Here is a 20,527-nt window from a genome sequence, read left to right as displayed (position 1 = left end):
TGCTGTTGCTAATGCTAATAGTAGACCTGTTGACTTCATAACCATAACTATGAACTATCTGTTGTTATTGATGTAGCAAGGACATATGTTGTTGTTGTAACAAGAACTTTGCTGTCTTTGCCTGTCTCTATCCTGCATTTCCTTCTGTCCCACTTTTTGGCCCATCCAGTCGAGGCAGATGGCTGTTCAACATGAGTGTGGTTCTGCTTGAGGTTTCTGCCTGTTAAAATAAAGTTTTTTCTTGATAATGTGTTGGATGTTGCTCAGTGAGTCTAAGTGTCTAGAGATAACTTTGGTTATGATTTGGCACTATATAAATAAAATTTGATTGATTGATTGATCTGATAGCCTTCATGAAGCTTCATTTGTGCACTTTTGGTTGAGATTTATGTCAAATAATTATCAGCAAAGCTTTAAAACTTATTCACAAACTGCCAAGACACATGATACCAGTAAAATGCAGTTTATTGAATATATGTTTATTGTCATCTTATTATAGTATGAATTTGTTGGCAGTCTCCTCTGGAATGCTTGCAGGATACATGGTACTGATTGAATGTAATTTATTTAATACATGTTGATTGGGATTTATTGTTATTCCACATGTTTTTCAGACTCCTCTGGAGAGCTCACAGGATCTGCAGAAGACAAACACACATAAGATTCACTGCAGAAAAATATTTGAGTGACTGGTTGTGTAACAGCAGGACTGTCAGTAAAACACATTTACACTTCATCAGCACAGATACTTTAGTAGAAACTATGTCTCTAAAATCAGGAACCAATTTTAGTACTCTAAAAAGTGATTACTCCTGGATTAAACAAGCCTTAATTTGACTATTTTTTATCATTGCAAACACATATACAATGTGTGTAAGATGTTGTTCGAGCCACTTACATTCACATACGTAAGCCACCTCCAGGTACTTGTAAGTACCCACACAGGGGTCTCCAAACACTGAGTTGCTTGCTTCGATCACACAGCTGTTCTTACCATTGCAGCTGTGAAGGCAGAGTGAAGGCAGAGTGAAATCGGGCTTAATTGTGCGAGGCGCAAAAATCTGGGTGTCCTTGAGTAGATGTCAGTGCAAATTTGTGGCCATTACTTTACTGTCGTCAAAAAGTTCAATATAATATGATTATGATTTCCACAGCCTTTAAACTTAGGTAACAGGTTGACAAAGAGCTGACAATTGTACCTGTCAGCAACTTTTTTAGTGGGGCGTGAGCAGTCAACATTTTGGACTTGAGAGGAAGGTCTCTTGAAAGAGCACGTGGTCCGGTCATGACGTCCGTAGTCGGCACCGTAGACAAATATAATCTGTCCCACATCTGTCAAATAAAGGAGGACACATTGGCAAAGCACAGAGGTCAGAAGTGTAGTTCATAGGCAGGCAATTGAATTTGAATTTTGAAAGTTTATTTTGAACAAAAAAAAAGAAAGAAAAGAAAACAACAACAACACAGACAATGTTTGTTTAAAAAGGAGTGGGAAGAAGTCGAAACTTATCTAATCCCTCCCCTTCTCCCTGCACGATGATTTATAAATCTATAAATCTATCCTTCCTTAGAATACTACTATTAATAACAATCATATTTATAATAATAATAGTAATAATGAACATGATTTATACTAAATATACACCATATATCATCTACATTTATAGAAAAGGACTAAGACAAAATGACCTAGCAATAACAAAACACAACATAAAAGAAAAGAACCAACTAATAATGACATAAATAAGTAAATAAACATTTTCTTTATATTTTGTTTTAAACTGTTGCATGTTTGGACATTGCTTGATCTCCTCACCTATACTGCAATGAAGGAAAAGTAATAAAATATCCAGAGTGTTAAGATACTATGAAAATGTAATGATGCGATGTTTGTCACATTAATCCAGAATAGCTAAAAAGATGAAAAAACTAACTCACCACAAAACAAATGTGCCAAAGAGCGCTCACATGTATCAAGGTGGACTGTCAAAGTAAAACAAATGAATCACATTAGATATCACAGTATTGAACTTGCAGCTTATTTTATCATTAGTTTGGTTCAGAGATGTGACTCACTTGCTGGGAGGCAGGTGTAGCTGGTTTCCAGATATTTGTAGATGCCAGGGCACGGATCAGAGGTACGGACTAGATTTGTGTCTATCTCACACACCTTTTTGCCATCACACCTAGGTAAATCATAAAGAGTATGGATTTAGCTCTCACACACACTGCTTTCATACATTAAAGTGAAATGCTTTCACACATACTACTGAAATGCTCTCACACACACTACTGAAATGCTCGCACACATTCTACCTAAATGCTCTTACACATTCTACTGACTCCCGACTTCCTTGAATGCCTCAGAAATGATCTATCCTATCTCTGTTCAACAAACAAGCATTTTAAAAGTAATTTTCTGCTCCTCTTGAGGACAGACCCAGATGAAACAACACCATCTAAGCACGGAACTTAGTCTACTTAGATAATAGGTGAAGTCCTTTCATAATGGAATGTCCCCTTTAACCCAATCTCTGTAAAACTAAGGGTGGTTCCAACACTCCTTTGGTGTTTAGCAACCACTAGATTCTGCTCAAAATATGGGCGTTGTTATCGAAGACCAACTAATAGAGCAGTCACGAGCATAGCACCACATACATAAATTTTCTCGTTCAGTTGTATGACCCTTCTTTAAAGAAGAAGTGACTGGTCGTACTTTCACTGAATCTAAATCCAAAGTTTCTCCTGTGTGCTCCATTGGAGGTGGAAGGAGTTGTCAAAGTCAGTTTAGTCAACTGAACCATTTTCTGTATTCAAAAATAAAAAGAGACCTTCCTTCTCCAAGACCACTTACTTATCTTATGCACAATTTATGATCTCTTGATGCACTGGAATGCATCTCCTTGATCTTCTGTGACTTGGATCTTTCATTATTTTTGCACCACTTTGGACAAAAGCTTCTGTCTATTGAATACATTTGACTACAAACGTTAGCTGTTATATTAAAAGGTTAACATTAGCCTGCTTACCTGCTTATTATGAGCTACCTGCAGGTTAAGGACTTCAGGCACATGCTAAGTTTGTGTTCGTATGTGTATCAATGATATTTGAGCCTTAATGGGGGCATTATCATGGCTGGACTTGAGTCTTGCTTATCCTTTTACCTGCAGGATGCTTGTTCTAGTAATAACTTTCATGAACCATTAGCACTGAGAAAAATACCTTTATGGAGTGGCACAGCCTTTTATTTCAACCTGTATGCAACCCCATCTTATCTGCTTAGAATTAATGATTAAACAGGCCCCTTGTTGAGATCAACTGTGGACTGCTGCAAATATATAAGGTCTGTGCTTTCCTGCCATAGCTATTCAAAGTGCTACATTTAAGGCGATGCATTTTTAAAGCCCAGGGACACCATTGACCTAAGAGAGAAACTCACTGCCAGCAGAGGCCACATTCAGAAATGTTTTTATATAATTGTACACGTAATTTTTACCTGTTCTTGAGGACATCCACAGTGCCTTCTTGAGCACAGTCTGTGTTGGTGAGCTGTGCTTGAGGTCTGCCTCTGCTGCAGGTCTCTCTGTCTGCACGCCCATACAGTGCTGTCTGCACACTGATCACTCCGTAGGCTGATACACACAAGTGGAGAAAGCAGGAAGCAAGATCAGAGGGAATATTTTTTTTAAGGGGATGATGATATGATGATGACTGTTAACTTTGTCATAATAATAGTTAAAGAGAGTTCAGTCATACCACAGCTCAGGCGCTGGACATTGTGGCTGTCGTCACAGGTGACAACTCTCTCTGTGGAATCGACTAAAATAACAGATATGAGAGTACGTTCAAGTGTGAAAGCCACATATTGTAAGGAAATAAAGGCATATATTGTAAGACCTTATAACATTAGATATTTACCTGATGTCATGAGCAAACACGTTGCTGCCAGACCTGGAAAAAGAAAAAAACCAAACATTTTAAGTGTCTGCACTTGCATGCAGGTGTGTTGGGCAAAGTGATCAGATTAAAGTAATTTGTGAATTAAAACTTAATGAGGTGAAGAAGAGAGTACAATTCAAGTGTGGAAGTAAGAAATAACCATCTAGAAAGAGGGTAAGTCTACCTGTGATGTGCTTCTCACAGAAATCATTGATATATGAGATTAATTGAAATAAATTAATTACAAAGCCTGTAATTAATTAGATTAATTTTTTAATCACCTGACAGCAATAGTTTTGATGATGATGTGCACATGCGCACATACCTGGGTGGTACAACAAACCCTCTTCCCTGCTGCTGAAAAAAGGAGGAAACACTGTTTTCCCATGCGCCATTGTTGTGTTGATAGTTGCCATGAGAACGTGGACAGAGGGATCGGGCAGGTGTCAATCAACACGGGATCTGCCACGCCTACACAGTCCTGAGAAATGGTCTGAATAGCCTAATGAGCCATTTTTCATCAAGGTTTTCTAGTGGTTTTGAACATTTATTTCACTCAGATTTTTGTGGATGCTTTATGACACACTCAACTCTGATATCATATATGCATTTTTGCTATTTGAAGCTGAGTTTCCAGGGCCTTCTAAAAACTATATCGAAATAATGAGTCTTGTCGGTGATGGTCTGGTTTGCTTTTGTGGGTCACATAGAGTCATCATAATTAATTCCGGTCTGTTTCATAACCAGATAAAAGCTCCTCACAGGAGCTTTAATGTCTTGCATTATCTCATTATCTCTCCTTTCAGCTATATCCACACAAAACATTAAAGCCTTTTGGGTCTCATAAGGCCCTTTAAAGGAGACTTCAGTGAAATACTTCTCACCATTTGAACATTGCAAAACCATATAAGATGAATTGTCCTCTCAACCAATTTGTCACAGAAAGCTCAAAGTGGTGGTAAGATCCTTGTGATGCATGACCTTAAACTGTTAAGGTTGTAGTCTAGCATTGAATAAACAATTTTTGAAATATAATTTATGGAAATGTAGGAGGGTAATGGATTGAGTTGAAAAAGATAATTAAATATTACATGGCAAAGGAATATAATCATTTTATTAGCAATATAAGTGTTGGGTTGACTTCAATGATCGGGCAGATATATATAGAGAGAGATATGTATACACACACACACGCATACAATACATGGGCTACATACATGCATTCATATTTGCAGTCTCAATAAAAAATCCAATCAGCTCTCTGAATTTCCTATCAGATACACCTAAGCAAGAAAGCAATAAAATTAACTTTGTTCCTAGTATTATAATAAACCCAATGCTTATTTCTTTAGTCATTAATTATCTGTGTACTCACATAGTGTGGTGCTGAGTCTGAAGCGGAGCATGGTTTTAAGAAGATCCAATCTGCGGTGGAGAGTAGGACTGATAGAGGCTGACAGAGAGACACCTGAATTTATGCTGCAGCAGCAACAACTGTTGCTTCCTTGTTAAGCAATAGCTTCACGACCATCCCCTATCCATTCAAGTGTGACATAGACATGAGTAAAACAAGGATGTTTTCATTATTAAGTGTAACAGGATTACAAAAGAACAATAATTGATTGTAGTTTTTGGTGCCACAATGGTGAGCAGAAGGAACTTGTACTCAATATGTTGCCTCACATTACAGAAATAGACATTCTAAAAAAAACATTCTAAATTTCTCATCGAGAGAGAAAATAAATGACACATAGCATTGTGAAAATCCCTTGAAATTCTGGTTTTTAAGTGTGGCTGCAATCATTCCATTGTTCAGTGAGATTTTGTTTTAAGCCTGACAGCAGTCTCCTCGCCCATGTTTTTCATGTCTTCATTTCCTTCTCGGACTGGTTCCTTTCAGAACTAAATATAGCTTGTAGAGTCTGTGGATGCAGTCTTTGGACTTAAAGTTATTTAAATTTTGGGACTAAACAGGTTGTCCAGTTGTTGTTATTTGACAATAGCATATAGTCATGGTGTCTGAAAACTGAAATGCAATTGAGTTGTTTTTTAACAACCTGTAAGGGTCGCTGTTATCTACATTTGTTTAAAGGATAGGTATGTATCTGTAACAAGATTCTTTTTTACATTTTTCTAGAAAACCTAGTCATCCCAATTTAACGTCTGTATCTGATGTTTTTAAAACTTGTTTACAGCATATCTATAATTCACAATTACTATCAAGCCTGGTAGAGATTGAACACCTGGGAAACAAAAGTCTCTCTCCACTCTCTTTATCTGTGTCAATTCACAATCATTACCAAACAGTTTAATATAGCTTTAAGATTCTTAAATACAGTCTATGGTCCCCTAGCAATATTAGACTATAAGTGCATTTTGGTGTAAAAGGTCAAACGTATGTTTAATGGCCTCAATGACGTCAAAAGTTTATCCTAAAAAAATTGAATGATTTGGTCTGCACAAGGGTAAGCTTAAGATGGTGTCTAGGGATGCAAAAGTAATTGCACTACACTGCCAGTCCAGTAGATCGAGTTCCCGATAAGTGCGTAAGTGCTTAGTGCTGTCTCACTGTCAGATCAGCAAGTGTGTGAGGGCTCTGATGCGGACTTTTCAACGCTAAAATATTGGACTTTTCTTGATAATATCTTATCATAAGAAGAGGTGTTTTGCAAAAGCAGATTGGGAAAGATTTTAAGAAATTATGTAGTCAACTCACTGAGTCAATTTCAGTGGAAGAGAATATTGACATATGCACTTCTAAAGTTTCATACATAATACAAAATGCTGCGTTGAATAGCATACTAATAAAACTAATAGGGGGGAAAGAAAAACTATTCCATGGTGGAATGACGAATACACAGAAGTTATAAAAGCACAAAATAGTGCAATGAGAACACTGAGGTATAAAAATCCAATAACTTACGGCGTCTTATTTGAGTGCTCTCGGCAGTGGTGGTGGAAAATCTAAAAATGATGACTGACACAGATTTGTCTATTGATTTTTTTAATCATAAATATAAAATACTTTTGCAAAGCGGTCAGAGCAGCACAGAGCACAGCACGTTTCTTCTTTTAATTCGGTAACTGCTCAAACACACGCGTGATACGGGCTGAATGAATGAGGAAGTCGAATGAGGGTTTTATAATCTAGAGGGAGGAGACAGAGTGAAACTCTGAGTTTCCTGAAGAAAACCTGCTCGCGATCAGGTTAGGTTCATAGAGTCTGTTACTACGGTAACTGACCGAGAGCTTAAGTTACCTCTCTCTGTGAAACAGGCTAGAGTTACCCCTCTTTCTCTGGTTTGAGTTACCTCCCTTTGTGAAACGGAAAACTCAGAGTTTCCCTCATTTCAGGATTAACAGACTCAGAGTTTTCAATAAACCTGCTTTGTGAAACGGTCCCCAGGTCTAGACTGATTCTTTGTTATGTTATTTAAAGAGAGGCCCAACATGAATCACCATGAGTAGCACTTAGCAATATTCGGCACATTGGCAAGGAAAAACTTCCTTTTAACAGGCAGAAACCTCGAGCAGAACCAGACTCATGTTGAACAGCCATCTGCCTCGACTGGATGGGCCGAAAATGGGATAGAAGGAGATGCAGGATAGAGACAGGCAAAGAGAGAAACAACAACATATGTTCTTGTTACAACAACAACATATGTCCTTGTTACATGAACAACAACAGACACATACTTATGGTTACAGTGCCAATAATAGTGGTAGACTAGTGTGAAGATTAGCAAAAAAAATTATAAATAAAATAAAATAAAATAAAATAAGAGAGATCACTAGAGTAATTAAGAATAGTAAATGGAATGTGTGGAGGAACTACTGCTCTATAGGAAGGGAAACCAAAATTGGAGATGTATGGTCAATGTTAAAGAAAATGAGTGGGAAAAGAACATGTGTTAAAATACCAGAATTAGATGATAATGGAACAATTGCAATAACAAATATAGAAAAAGCAAATACATTAGGGGAAATCATTACGAACATTCATAGTGGCAGCCATCTAGATGACACCCAAAGACAAGGGAAAGAGACGATTTTAAATGAAAACAGGGACATGTACAGAAAGTAAGTGAGGAAAGTGCCTTGGATGCAGAAATGACCATGAATGAATTGGAAATAGCATTGTTTGGGGCTCAAAATACTGTCACAGGAGAGGCTCAGATGAGTTATATTATGTTTAGAAAATTACCAGAACAAGTGTTGAAATTAATTTTGCAATTATCTAATAAAATATGGGAAGTGAGCCTTAATTTTATCATTTCACAAACCTTGCAAGGACCTGAATAGTGCTGGCACAGACCGATAGCCTTAACCTCACACCTTTGTAAACGAATGGAGAAAAAACTTGTCAGAAGACTCAACTATTTTCTGCAACAGAGAGGGTTGATAACACCATACCATAGTGGTTTTAGAAAAGAAAGGTCAACAATGGATGTCGTTTTAAAAGTTAATACAGAAATTGAGAAAACATTTAAAATGAAAGAACTTTTATAACTGGGTGCTAGATTTTTTATCCGAGCGAATATTTAGAGTTAAAGTAGGATCAGAAATAACAGATGAATTTAAAATTGAGAATGGTATACCACAAGGTAGCGTAATTAGCCCAATTTAATTTAATTGGATGAAGGAAGGATCGAAGGATTTGATCGGCATTGTATGCAGATGATGAAGCTATTTGAATAAGGGAACGGGATGTTACAAGTACATTAGGCAAAATCAAGGAAGCAGTGGCGAAAATGGAACAGTGGTCATATAATTGGGGATTTAAGATTTCTTTAAGCAAGTTTTGCTATATGATTTTCACTAGAAAGAAAGGAATAATCAATCAGAATCTAAACCTATATGGACCAATCATGGAAAAAGTAGATCACTTTAAGTATCTGGGCATTTGGTTGGACAAAAAGGGTACATGGAATATGCACTTAGAGAAAATAGAAAGAAAATGCAAAAAAGTTATAAATTTAATGAGGGCTATAGTTGGAAAAGAATGGGGAGCTGGTAGACAAGCACTGATGTAAATATACAGGGCTCTTATAAGGTTGATAATACATTATGGCTGTTTTGTTTATGGTGTGGCAAATATGCATTTAAATAAATTCAAAGAGTACAAAACATAGCATTGAGAATTTGCTGTGGTGCAATGAGATCAGCACAGATTAAGGCAAGTCAAGCTGGGAGTAACACCTTTAGATTTGAGAAGAGATAAACTTCTCGACATTTTGGAGCCGGTAACGGGGATGTGGTAACAAAAATGTTGCAAAGAGTGTCATTCAGGAATGTTTGGAGCATAGCAAATTCCAAGGCAATGGATTTGGATGGATGAAAATGCTAAATCAGAGGAATATTACCTGAAAGATAAGCATTTTAACTCTCCGACCCCAGTCAGCAATGCTACCCCCGGTTGTTCACGCGACCCAAAATAGATTTAAACATAATGGATATAAAGAGAGAGAAAGAGTGGTAGAAAGGTTATGATTGAGAAACAAATATAATTATTTACAGATGTATACAGCTGGGTCTAAAGATGAAAAAGATAAAGTTGGCCTATGAATTTATCTACCCTTAATGAAAGTTAGAATAGGGAAAAGAATACCTGATCAAATGTCAGTTTACAGCATTTTAGGACTACAATGGGATGAGGAAGTAAGACCAGATAGAGTGGTGTGTTGTGTTGATTTTATAGCAGTTATATACACTATACAAAATATGAATTCTAACAGGGAAGATTTAGTGATGGAAATAGCAAAGTTTATTCAGATTATTCAAAATAGGAATAGAAGTGCAGTTCTTTTGGGTACCTGCTCATGTAGGTATTAAAGGAAATGAAGAAGCAGACCAATAGCAAAAAAGCTAAATTAATGAGAGATGTATTGGATGTACCGTTTGGAAAAGGGGAATTTAAGGCAATGTTTAAAAAAGAAATCATGAAGAAATGGCAGGATAGATGGGATAGCGATAACAAAGGAAGGAAATATTATGCAATACAGAAATCCAATAATGCGTAGGGAGTATCTAGAAGAAACAGAAAGGAGGAGATAGTTTTAACTACTGTAGACTATTGTTTGATCATACAGGACTAAACAAAACACTGTTTATGTTAGGGAAAAATATGTCTGATTGCTCTGAATGTAAAATCAAAGAGAATGCGGAACCTGTACTCATGCATTGTCGATAATTTAGGTAGGAAAGAAGAAGATTGTCACAAAAGATTAGTGAGGCAGGAAGGGAATGGGACCTTAAGGGTATTCTGGGAACATCCGCTGAAGGGGTACAGGACACTCAGAAAGCAGTTGTACAATATTTGAAAGAGTTAGGAATATATCATAGGATATAATTTATATATATATATATATATATGATTAACATTACATAATATATCTGATGTAAAGTAATTCTCAGACAACTTCCATGCTACATACAAAATGTACAGTGGTCTTGCTTTACGACATTTACTGCCGTAAATATATATATTTTTGTCTTTATTGACAACGCAAGAGCAACATGTAAATAAAGGAATGTATATGTTTCTCTCATTCGTCTTTCATGTGTATTGAAAGTATGGTTGATTACTACCTCAGTGATGACAGAAAAGCTGGTAGCAAAGCTTATCTCAGCTAATAAGGTTATGGTTAGCCCAGCCACCGTAGCCAGTCAGAGTAATTGATGGCAGAAAGAACGCAACCCCACATTATATCATAGAAACCTGGCTAACCTGTTGCTTCAACGTAGCGTTAACTTTTTTTTTTTACCAGCATAATTATGACATGTTAGGCAGCGTATTGATTACACCTGGTATAGTTTTACTGTAAGCTGTGGAACAGGAGCCTTGGCTTCTAAACCAGTAGCATGTTGGTGGAGAACGGTGGCATGAAGTTGGATCAGGAGCCGCATGTCGGTGGAGAACGGTGGCATGTCAGTGGATCAGGAGCGGCATGTCAGTGGAGAACAGACTCCCTACCGACATGGCTGAATTGCTAGCCTAGTGACACTTAGTAATTTAAGTTTAACACATGGGAAAATAGGGTCTAGGTTGAAAAATCCTGAAGTTATTCTTTAAGTGAATATCAGAATGTTTTTTCTAAAGCTTCATCGTTAACAGTACTCACTATGTGCTCATGAGCTTGCTTTTTTGTAAAGTTCAATTGAAGTACTGTACTGATATTTAAACTTAACATGATATGATTACTTTTTTAGAAAGTCATTATGGTATCATGGTTCACAGTATGTTAATATGATTTGGAGCCTTCGCCTGAAGGTTGTATTACTTTTTAACCCTCAGATGGAGCAATGCTGCACATGAACAACTGTTCTCATTCTGAACACATACCGGCCCAGCAACCCATGGCCCATACTCCCCCCTGCACTGGCCTCCCACAGTGCTGACCCTGGCTCCTCCTTGGGGAGTAAGTTTGCTCATATCGAGCACACACTCCCAAAACTCTGAGGGAACCCACTGAGGCCCTGAGAGTATGTCCAACCAAATCACCTGTGGTTCTTAGTATCCCATTTGAAATGTGGCACCCAGCATGGTGTTCTCCCCAAAAAACCCTATGGTATCCAGTGAACTCATTTGAATTGTGAATGGAGAGAAGAGGAGGTGGGAGGAGAGAAGAGGAGGGAAAGGAGATGCAATATGGAATGGGAACTCTCCCTCAAAATGATAAAAATATCTTTTTTTTTTCTATCTCATAAGTATTTGTTCATCTGTTTACAATCAGAATTCTTCAACTTTTTCCTTTATTGTGTCATTTCTCATTTAGAAAGAGGAGAGGAGTGAGGACGTTGGAGGTAACAGATGCTAACTCTCTGAAGGAAAACGTAAATATCAATATCTTTAATGTATCAAAACAATTCATGTAGTTATGGATAAGATCTGTTCACCTGGTTTCTGATGTTTTCACCTAAAACCTTCCTGGTGTCTCATTTGTCTTGCAGAGAGAAAAGAGGAGAGGAGGTGTAAGGAGAGAAGCGGAGGTTGGAGGGCAATATGAAGTGAGAACTGTCACGCAAACTGGTAAGTATTATTTTATCAAAAGTCAATACCAGGTTCTTCAATTCCATTACTTGTTTATCTGTTTACAATTCAACATTATATATACCAACAACTATAATACCTTCTTGTTTTCCATCTGTCGTTTAGAGAGAGGAGAGCAGGCATAAGGAATATTGTCTTTGTAGTGACAATCAATTTAATTCTAGTGTTCCTATTTAGTCACATGCATAGGTTAACAGAATGGTTTTGAGGTGTATCAAAGGGCCTGAAAGTCCAGAGTAAACTATGTTTGGATAATGTTCCTGTTAATTGCAAAATGATGACGAACAGACGGATAATGCTTACTGTGATGATGACATGTGACTGGTGAGTGACTGGATAGTTATTTGCTGTTCTTCTGCTGATGACTCAATGTTGCCGTGCTTACAATAAGTACCATGCAATCCCACCACCTTTGCTTAACTGAACTTCCTATTCACCTGTGACCTATAAACACCTGACTGAATCACCCAACCAATTATGCTCCTATCAACATCTTGTCAGCGGCCTCATAAAGGACAGACCTTGTAACACATTGCCCACAAAAGCGCACATTGACCTGATGTGGTCAGCCACATACTAGGTTTTGACCTACTCTTGTTAAAAGAGAAGAAGGTGGAAGGAGAGTAGGGCAGTGGAGGTGTTAGGAGGAAGGGCGACAAGTTTGAACTCACTCATATAAAAGGTTCCTCATAGCTCCTCATAGGGGATGGTGAGGGGTTCCCAGACCAGACGGGATGTATAATTCCTCCAGCGATTAATTTGATATTACTATTTCCATTTATGATGGATAATAAGTGATATAAGTAGCAAGTAATATGTTCTCCTAGTTTCTGATGTTTTTTACGAACATGACTTTTCTATCAGTTATTTTTACTTCCTGGAATATTTTAGAGTCCCTATTATGAAATATTTTTCTATGAACAGGAAGGACCAGAACAACTGACACTAAGAGTGACTACGCTGAAGCTTCACCTTAAATTCTTGATCCTTCATAGCCTTCATGAAGCTTTGCTTGTGCACTTTTGGTTGAGATTTATGTCAAATAATAATTATCAGCAAAACTATAAAACTTATTCACAAACTGTCAAGACACATGATACCAGTAAAATGCAGTTTATTGAATATATGTTTATTGTCATCTTTTTATAGTGTGAATTTGTTGGCAGTCTCCTCTGGAATACTTGCAGGATACATGGTACTGATAGAATGTAATTTATTTAATACATGTTGATTGGGATTTATTGTTATTCCACATGTTTTTCAGACTCCTTTGGATAGCTCACAGGATCTGCAGAAGACAAACACACATAAGATTCACTGCAGAAAAATATTTGAGGGACTGGTTGTGTAACAGCAGTACTGTCAATAAAACACAACATTTATACTTCATCAGCACAGATACTTTAGTAGAAACTATGTCTCTAAAATCAGGAACCAATTTTAGTACTCTAAAATGTGATCACTCCTGGATTAAACAAGCCTTAACTTGACAATTTTTTATCGCTGCAAAGGTTGTTCTTTAAGCAGTTACACATATGCAGTCATGATGTTGTTCGAGCCACTTACATTCACATACGTAAGCCACCTCCAGGTACTTGTAAGTACCCACACAGGGGTCTCCAAACACTGAGTTGCTTGCTTCGATCACACAGCTGTTCTTACCATTGCAGCTGTGAAGGCAGAGTGAAATCGGGCTTAATTGTGCGAGGGAGCAAAAATCTGGGTGTCCTTGAGTAGACGCCATGCAAATTTGTGGCCATTACTTTACAGTCGTCAAAAAGTTCAATATAATATGATTATGATTTCCACAGCCTTTAAACTTAGGTAACAGGTTGACAAAAAGTTGACAATTATACCTGTCAGCAACTTTTGTAGGGGGGCCTGAGCAGTCGACATTTTGGACTTGAGAGGAAGGCCGGTTGAAAGAGCACGTGGTCTGGTCATGACGTCCGTAGTCGGCACCGTGGACAAATATAATCTGTCCCACATCTCTCAAATAAAGGAGGACACATTGGCAAAGCACAGAGGTCAGAAGTGAAGTTTATAGGGAGGGAACGAAGGAAAAGTAATAAAATATCCAGAGTGTAAAGATACTATGAAAATGTAACGATGTGATGTTTGTAACATTAATCCAGAGAAGAAAAAAACTAACTTACCACAAAACAAATGTGCCAAAGAGTCCTGACATGTAACAAGGTGGACTGTCAAAGTAAAACAAATGACTCACATTAGACATCACAGTATTGAACTTGTTTTATTGTTAGTTTGGTGCAGAAATGTGACTCACTTGCTGGGAGGCAGGTGTAATAGGTTTCCAGATATTTGGAGATGCCAAAACACGGATTAGGGGTACGGATAACATTTATGTTTATCTCACACACCTTCTTGCCATCACACCTAGGAAAATCATAAAGAGTATGTGTTTAGCACAAAGCAGAAATACACTTAAACTAAAATAGTGGAACAGCTTAAACTGATGTCAGCATGCTAAACATGTCATGGCAGAGAGCATGCATTTGAACTAAATCTGAGACTTCCTCTCTGAAAGAATGTTCCACTTGACCCAAACTAGTCTGGTTTCAGGAGAGGTCATGCTAGCAATACTTCTTGGCAGCCTTTCACAGAGCAAACAACCAAGTCCTCCGTCCTATCCTAGGCATCTCATCACAATTTAACTTAATGAGAGAAACAGAAAAATTTAGTTTGGTAGCGAGCAGTAAATGCACATAAAATTATTTAGAGAGAAGATTTATCTTGGTCAATCAAATATGTATTAACGTCCAAAGATAGTCTATCTTTGGCCACTATGTTGGGTCATGGATTGAACTGTACAAGGTATGACTGACAGGGCATTACTCAACTATAATTTATTAAGCTGCCATTAATCTGTATTTACAGATTCTACATAGAAATATAGAGTCTTTAGGCAGGGACATGGATTTCCAGGAAAGCAAGTGTACTGGTTTACATTTGTACTACGCTTGTAGTCCGAGTGATATTGACCAATCACGTATCAGCAGGCTGCGGCGTATGCAGGAATAACAGTCCGTGTGGAGAGCAAAAGCAGGCAGAACGTTATACGCCGTGATGACATCTCAGCTCCCATCAGCAGCTATCTGACGACGATTTAGCTTCTTATTAATCTCTTTAAACAGACCAGATCTGCATGCTAACAGCTAACAATCCATTCTAGATCTAAAATTCAGGTTGAAATAAATTCCCTAAGACGTCAAGATAGCCGTTCAGTGTTCAGATTTACTTCAGAGGGGTAAATCACGGTAAAAAAGAAAAGGAAGTCGTTTATCGCTAATCACCGACTACATGCCTCGGCATGTTCACCATAGTGCCCAGAGGCTACATCGTCGTCAGACTATGGCTGATGGGATCTGAGATTGAGCTGCCATTAACACTCAGGTTCAGACATGTCTCCGGGTTAGTTTAATTCCTGTTGGCTACCCTTCTGTTCCATGTCTTGTGTTTCCTGTTTCATTTTAAAACTCACCTTTTTATTTTAAAGGTCACCTTGTGTCTTCTTTCAGGTCCTCCACTTCCAGCCCTTCTGTGTTTTCTACCTGTGTGATTACCTGCCCCGCCCTAATCTCTGTTTACAGATTCTACATGAAAATGTAGAACCTGTAGGCAGGGGTGTGGATTTTAGGTATGGCAAGTGTTCTGCTTTTCATTTGTTGTACGCTTGTAGAAGGAGTAATATTGACAAATCACATATCAGCAGGCCACAGTGTATGCATTCAACTTGAGACAAAGTCCCTTGACCCTGTGTCATGAAAGCCATTTAGTGTTTAGATTTCCTGACTTCGTTGAATGCCTCAGAAATTATCTATTCAATCTCTGTTTAAAGCTGCAGTAGGTCCCTCCTCCTCTCTCTTCGTGGCGCTCAGTCCTGCCTCCAAAGCCCTGCCCGCAGAGGAGACCATCATGCGCATGCAGGCTAGTAACCACAGCAACTTTAGAAGCCAGATATACAATATAGCAGACACACGTGGAATGACAACAACCACAGCCGTTGTATTACTACAGCTAATTCTATTTGGCAAAACCACCAGCACTTAGTTTGCTATCAGAAACTATGGAAAAAAACAGAGCCAACTAAGCAGTAACAAACTGATGTTGAGTGCATTTAGCCGTGAGGAGAACTATCAGTAGAAAGTCCGAAAACGGTAACACTGCCTGAGCACTTCACAAAGATATTTCAGCTACTCCGACATAAAACAACACTAAACAGCAGCAGCAGCGGGAACAAGCCAACGTTAGACGGACTGCAACACTGACGGAACACAACTTCATAGTAACCCCAGACATCTTAGCAATGTGAAACAAAAACAGCAGAAATTAAGCTGGGGTAATTACCTGTCAAGCAGAACTGTCTAACTCAGCATCGCTTATTTTATCCTCTCGGGTCCCGTAGCTCTCTCCACCTCAGAAATGCCTTTTCCTCTTTTGTCTTCTTCGGTTTAACAGTCCTGTAGTGTAAGCTAAAGTTGGCAATGGAGGGATGGGCAGTTTGTTCATTCCTAGTGATTGTGCTTTTTAGCCATTGTGGACACAAACTGGCTGACACTGCACACTGAAGAAATTGAGCTAGACCATGTGAGCATGCACAGAGGAGGGGTGCTGTGCAGCGAGTGATTGACAGCAGCCTGAGAGACTGCTCGGCTCTGATTGGTTGTGTGTTTCGGGAGCATTGGGTTCTTGCAAATGCCATTAGGAGCAGTAGGAGGAACAGAGGAACATGATTTTTTCACAGATTACCTCTCTCATGTACTACAGCATGTTTAAAGTGACAGTTTGAGCAAATATGACAAAAAGTTAGTTTTAATAATGTTACCTACTACAGCTTAACAAATGAACATTTTAAAAGTTGTTTTCTTCTCCTCTTGAGGATAGACCTGACAAAGCTTGCATTTTAACATTCACGCGCTTCTCAAGTTGCTAACTGGACTGTAAACAATGCAGCACACAAAAGGAAAGCTTGACTGGAGGTCGTAAGTGCTGGCATGTTCAGCAGTGACATGTTCACTGTTATCCACAGAGGCTATAATTGATGGGTTCCAAGATTGGCCCCGCCCTAATGTGTTTTATCTGCGTCTCATTGTCTCCACCCAGCATTTCGTTTCAGCTTTCCCCTCCTTCTGTGCCAGTTTGTCTTATTCCCTCGTGACAGTATTCAATCATTCCCTCGTGTTTTTAACAGCCTTTCGGTCTGATTTATATAAAATAAAGGGTTTTTTTTGACAAATATTATAATTCAAACACTGTCTTTCTATCCTTTCTCCCAGACGATACAACACTGTCAAAGCATAAAACTCAGACTGCATGGATAATAAGTGCAGTCCATTCATGATGGAATGTCCCCTTTAACCCAATCTCTGTAAAACTGAAGGTGGTTCCAACACTCCTTTTGGTGTTTAGCAACCACTAGATTCTGCTCAAAATATGGGAGTTGTTATCGAAGACCAACTAATAGACCATAGCACCACATACATAAATTCCCTCATTCAGTTGTATGTCCCTTCTTGTTCACTAAGATCTCTAAAGAAGTGACTGGTCATACTTTCACTAAATCTCAATCCAAACATTTCTCCTGTGTGCTCCATCGGAGGTGAAAGGAGGATTCAATTTAGTCAACTGAAGCATTTTTCTGTCTTCAAAAATAAAAAGAGACCTTCCTTCTCCAAGACCATTTATGTATCTTAAATGGAATGTGTGATCTCTTGATGCACTAGAATGCATCATGCTTCTGTGACTTGGATCTTTCATTATTTTTACACCACTTTGGACAAAAGCTTCTGTCTATTGAATACATTTGACTACAAACGTTAGCTGTTATATTAAAATGTTAACATTAGCCTGCTTACCTGCTTATTATGAGCTACCTGCAGGTTGAGGACTTCAGGCACATGCTAAGTTTGTGTTAGTATGTCTGTCAATGATATTTGGGCCTTAATGGGGGCATTATCATGGCTGGACTTGAGTCTTGCTTATCTTTTTACCTGCAGGATGCTTGTTCTAGTAATAACTTTCATGAACCATTAGCACTGAGAAAAATACCTTTATGGAGTGGCACAGCCTTTTATTTCAACCTGTATGCAACCCCATCTTATCTGCTTTAGAATTAGTGATTGAATAGGTCCCTTGTTGAGATCAGCTGTCGACTGCTGCAGATATATAAGGTCTGTGATATCCTGCCATAGCTATTCAAAGGTCTACATTTGAGGCGATGCATTTTCAAAGCCCAGGGACACCATTGACCTAACAGAGAAACTCACTGCCAGCAGAGGCCACATTTAGAATACAATGAATATTGTTAATTTTTACATTATTGTACATGTAATATTTACCTGTTCTTGAGGACATCCACTGTGCCTTCTTGAGCGCACTCTGTATTGGCGAGCTGTGCTTGAGGTCTGCCTCTGCTGCAGGTCTCGCTGTCTGCACGCCCATACAGTGCTGCCTGCACACTGATCACTCCGTTAGCTGATACACACAAGTGGAGAAAGCAGGAAGCAAGATCAGAGGGAATATTAGTTTTTTAAGGGGATGATGATATGATGATGACTGATAATAATATAATAATAGTAACAGTAATATAATAATAGAGTTCAGTCATACCACAGCTCAGGCGCTGGACATTGCCTCTGTTGCCACAGGTGACAACTCTCTCTGTGGAATCGACTAAAATAACAGATATGAGAGTATACGTGTGAGAGCCACATATTGTAAGAAAATGAAGGCATATTTTCTCATACCATATTGACTTTACCTGAAGTCATGAGCAAACATGTTGCTGCCAGACCTGGAAAAAGAAAAATTACACCAAACATAAGCAAAAGTGTATTTCAAAGTGTCAGTGTAAAAAAAAACAGAGAACTGTGTTTGCCCTGACTTTAAATTAAACCTTAGTAAATGTGATGTCATACTTTGTTTTTACCTGTTTCTTTTAAAAAAATGATCATGAGTGTACATTCATATGGCACAAAACATGTGTCTTTATACATAAATATAAAGACAAAGATACTTTGCATTTAAAGCTCCTGTGAGGAACTTTTGGTTTGTGCTGATTCTGGTGCCCCCTGTGGACAAAGCCTCTTATGTCTTTGCTGATTTTGTCCTGTACATGCTTAAATTGTGTTTTTTAACAAAAATTCTCATCTTGCTTTCTTTAACAGTCATATGTGTCACTCACTTTACATTTTTCGCCCTGGAAAATGTAAACCAAGGCAGTGTGCTTCATCGGACACCTACCCCCGCCAGTGGTTTCAAGCATTAAAAACAACTATATAGAAATAATCAGTCTTGTCGCTGATGGTCTGGTTTGCTTTTGTGGGTCATCATAATTAATTTCGGTCTGTTTCATAACCAGATAAAAGCTCCTCACAGGAGCTTTAATGTCTTGCATTATCCCAAATAGCCCTTTCAGCTATATCCACACAAAACATTAAAGCCTTTTGGTCTCATAAGGCACTTAAAAGGAGACTTCAGTGAAATACTTCTAACCATTTGTACACGGCGAAACCAGAAAGATGAATCCTATCCTCTCAACCAATTTGTCACAGAAAGCTGAAAGTGATGGTAAGATCCTTGTGATGCATGGTCTAGCACTGAATAAACAATTTTTGAAATATAATGAAATGTAGGAGGATAATGCATTGAGCTGACAATGCAGAAAATAACTTTGACTGGCAGGTAACAAAAAAAACTACGATGATGATTGACTCAGGTAGAAATACAGCAGCTCATTTATACCTCTTTTATGAAATGTTCATATCCTAAGTAATTAAATATTACACGTAAAAAAAAGGAAAAAAATAATTTATTAGCTAAATCTTTTTTTGGGTTGACTTCAATGATGGGGCAAATTAGGATGTATTTGCAACTGCTACAGCCTTATATGACTCTATTTCAAGCTATATATATACAGTATATATACAGTATACAATATATATATGTACAATACATAGGCTACATACATGTCATAAACATACATGCATTCATATTTGCAGTCTCAATAAAAATTTCAATCAGCCCTCTGAATTTCCTATCAGATTCATCTAAGCAAGAAAGCAATGTAATTAACTTTATTCCTAGTATTATAATAAACCTAATAATTATTTTTTTAGTCATTAATTATCTATGTACTCACATAGTGTGGTGCTGAGTCTGAAGCGGAGCATGGTTGTAAGAAGACACAGTCTGGGGTAGGACTGATGGAGGCTGACAGAGAGACACCTGAATTTATGCTGCAGCAACAACTGTTGCTTCCGTGTGTAGCAATAGCTTCACAACCCTCCCCTATCCATCCAAGTGGGAAGTAAATATGAGTAAAATGAAAGTTTTCTTTATTAGGTGTAACATGATTACAACAGAACAATAATTGATTGTAGTTTGGAGTGCTACAATGGTGAGCAGAATGAAAATATTACTCAATATGTTGCCTCATACTACAGAAATAGACATTCTAAATTCACAGACAAAGAGAGAAAATAAATAACACAAAGCATTGTAAAACTCGGAAAAATG

General features: G+C 38.0%; 1 pseudogene; it reads right to left on the bottom strand.

Moving 5' to 3' along the window:
- Nucleotides 1-455: 455 nt before the first annotated feature.
- On the bottom strand, nt 456-20,181 carry LOC138589204 (rhamnose-binding lectin-like; annotated as a pseudogene).
- Between the last annotated feature and the right edge of the window lie 346 nt (nt 20,182-20,527).

Source organism: Semicossyphus pulcher, unplaced genomic scaffold, assembly GCF_022749685.1.
Source record: "Semicossyphus pulcher isolate SPU_LCO1_2020_fin unplaced genomic scaffold, fSemPul1.0.p SCAF_13, whole genome shotgun sequence".
In the NCBI taxonomy this organism is placed as follows: Eukaryota; Metazoa; Chordata; class Actinopteri; order Labriformes; family Labridae; genus Semicossyphus; species Semicossyphus pulcher.
This window is presented reverse-complemented; position numbering and strand designations above follow the sequence as displayed.